This window comes from Orycteropus afer, unplaced genomic scaffold, assembly GCF_000298275.1.
Source record: "Orycteropus afer afer isolate SDZICR_OR568_19922 unplaced genomic scaffold, OryAfe1.0 scaffold00380, whole genome shotgun sequence".
Classification (NCBI taxonomy): Eukaryota; Metazoa; Chordata; class Mammalia; order Tubulidentata; family Orycteropodidae; genus Orycteropus; species Orycteropus afer.
The window spans coordinates 2,733,055-2,736,585 of NW_006921967.1; positions in this window are offsets into that span (position 1 = coordinate 2,733,055).

The following is a 3,531-nucleotide window of genomic DNA, read 5'->3' on the forward strand; positions in this document are numbered from 1 at the left end:
TTCTGAGGAGTGGCTGGTGGGTTTGAACCACCAGCCTTCTGGTTAGCAGTCAAGTGCCTTAGCCACTATGCTACCAGAGCTCCCATAGCCTATTTTAAATATATGAAATATTACTCTGTTACTGTGTGCAAGTTCTGAATCAGGTTCTATGAATGACTTGAATAAATACATCTGCCGTAAAGTTTTCAAATACATGACAATCTAATGGCAGAAATATTTAAAGTAAATAGAATCCATTGTGGCTAACAAAAACAATATTATTTTTAATTTATTTTTCTCAAAGTGTTGTCTTCAACTGAGCAGTTATGTCTAATCCCCTTTTCTGTTATTTTATTTTCACTGTGAGTCTATCAAAGAACATTTGACCACTTTTTCAGGTATTACAAGGGCCATCTAAGCAGAAGGTAAGTTAGAATTATGTGTTTTTAAACTAGGAGATGGTGATCATATTTTCACCTTTCCTTACATAAAATGCTTCTTCACCCTACTTTGTTTCCAATCTAGTAAACAAACTTCTAGGAGAACGATTTGTAAGGACTAAGGTGCTGGTAAGTGGGATACCTGGCACATATCCCCCAGGTGGGTTGTCTGCTCATGCAGAAAGAGGATTGGTCATCTCCCTTGTCTCTCACACCCTTATCACAACTTGCCTCAGCCAAAAAGAGACATGGAGGAGAAAAAACTAGTGTAGTACCTCTTTAAATATAGGAAGGCCTGTTGGGTTGCCATGAATCAGAATTGACTGGATGGCATTGAGTTTTTTGTTTTGTTTTTCTGAAAGGAAAAATTGCCTGTTCAGCCCAACTAAAGAGGGCAAGGAAAGTAAAGAGGGGACACAAGAAGGGAGGTTTTAAATAAAAGGAGAAAAATATAGATGATTAAAACTTTCCATTTTGTCTGCCTAGAAATCAGTGGAGCTATTCTTGCCTAGAAGTATTCAACTAGAGAGTTATGTGGTGAGATTATTGCAAAAGACATTCCACTGCTAGGTAGAAGATGAGACTGGAGAAACTTTGAATAGCCCTCTGATTCTAAAGTTCTATAATATCAGTATTTCAAAATAACAAAAGTCTTATAAATATTACACAACTAAGAAACAGCATTGTTAAAATTATCTAATATCATGTACCTCTTTTTTTTTCCCGCAACAAGGATCTCTTAGGTTCACAGACTCCATAGTTTTACTTATATAAAACTTGATTTTTTTTTTTGCCTAAAATATGCAGTTTACATCTTTTTTCACTGATAAATGAACTCTGCATTACAAATTTTAAATATTGCATTGTATTTCATGGGGTAAAATCTTTCCATTTTATTTAACTTGTTCCTATTTTTGAACAGAAGGTTTCTATCTGTAGTTTTCCAGCCATGTACAAGTAATAAGATCAATATGCTTTTTAAAACATAATTTTGCACATTCTTCCTAAATAGCATGAGAATCATCCATGTTTGAGATTCATCCTCAAACAATGAGATACAGTTTTATAATTGCATATTTATGAGTACTTATTATATAAGGTAATTTTTTTAACTTTTTTTTTTTAAAGAAATGACCAAGTAATACAGATGAAAACAACTAGTACCAGCCTATAGACCATTACAGATTGGCAAATTCTATGAAAAGGAAGATTATTTCCTTTACCTTGCAATTAATTGAGTGTAAATTTTTATATTTTTAGAGTCCTAGCCTACCTTGGGAGTTCTGGTGGGATAGTACCTAACACATTTGACTGCTAACCAGAAATCTGGTGGTTCAAACCCACCAGCCATTCCCCAGAAGGAAGATGGGGCAATCTACTTCCTTAGTGATACTGCCTTGGAAACCCAGGAGGGGTGACTATGAGTCAGGACTGACTGAATGGCAGTGAAAGCCTGCCTTGTGTTGAATATCACTTCTACCCTTTTAGCTAAATATACTGAAAGGAAACAAAAGTGTGGTGTCTAGCAATACAGTGTTGTTCTCAAATGGCACTGTGTTCAAAATTCTAATCGAAAGTCTCTGAATAGATAAGACACATTATTATCTCTTTTACTGAATTCCTGGCCATTCCTGAGGACACTTAACAGGAAGTTTATGTGTAGAAGAAACAAAAGTCAGTAATTAAGCCAGGGACTTGGAATTGATTTTACCTTACTACATTTCCAGGGAAAAGCAGAGAACCATTGGCAAAATTTCTGAGAGAGTTTACAATAAAATATATATCTTACTAGGAAATGTAATAAATTTGCATCATTCTTATTTCTTGTAAAAGGTCTCAGTCAATCTAGTGATTGGAAGCAATTTATAAAGTCTTTAAGTATACAGAATTAGCTTTGTGAGGACAAACTGAACCAATGTTTATTATGTTTTCTTATGTTACTTTTTTTTTCATCCTCCTAAAATTCTTTCTAGAATAAAACATACTATGTTTAGGACTTTTCCTAGTTTGTCTTTTTTTTAAAAAAAAAACTTTTTATTGTGCATTGGGTGAAAGTTATAGAGCAAATTTGTTTTCCATTCAACAGTTCATGCACATTTTGTTTTGTGACATTGACTGTAATACCTACAATATAATAGCTGTCTTCCCACTTCCTCCCTGTAGTTACCTTTTCCCTGTGTCCTTCTTTCCTTCCCTTTTTATCTCCTATTGTAGACTGAAGGAGCTCTTGTTTTGTAGTGGTTAAGGCATTAGGCTGCTAACCAAAAGCTTGGTGGTTCAAATTCACCAGTCTTTCCATGGAAGAATGATAAGGTAATCTGCTTCCATAAAGATTTACAGCCTCGGAAATAAATTGGGGATCACTATACATCAGAATTGGTTTTATGGCAGTGAGGTATTTTTTTATTTTTTCTATTGTTGATTTGAGTGCATCTCCCTGGTATAATTTTTTACCTCATAGGCTCGGGGATTTCATCAGTTTCTATCAGGCCAGTAAACCTGGCCTTTATCATCAATTTGATTTTTGTTCCACATTTTTCTCCTATTCTATTCAGTATCTCCAATTTTCAACCCCTTCAAATGGTTGGTAGTGGTAGCCAAACACATTGAATTCTTTTGGGCTCAGTGGTTGTGTTTCCATGTGTCTTTGATTTTCTTCACTTTGCTCTGAATGAGAAGAGACCAATAGTCACATCTTAAATGGCCACTTGCAAGCGTTTAAGATTCCAGTTTCTCCTCACCAAAGTAAGATGTAGAACAATGTTTTTGTGTGCTATGTTCTGCCAATTGAGATTGATGTCCCCCATGACCATGGTCACAAGCCTGCAGGCCCCACAACTCACTCCCTCAAAGTATTTGGCTATGGCTAAGAAATTATCGTAAATTTGCCCCCTGTTAGCTCTATTATTTGTATGAATATTTTTATAACATATACAAATATGTATTTCAAATTATCATCTGCCAAATCTATATATGGTCATGGGTATATTCCCATTCACCTACCCATACCTTGTCTATCTATGTATTCACTGAAGAATAATGTTTGCTATTACTGATAATTCAGTTGTTGTTGTTGTTGTTAAGTGCCGTCGAGTCGTTTCCGACTCATAGC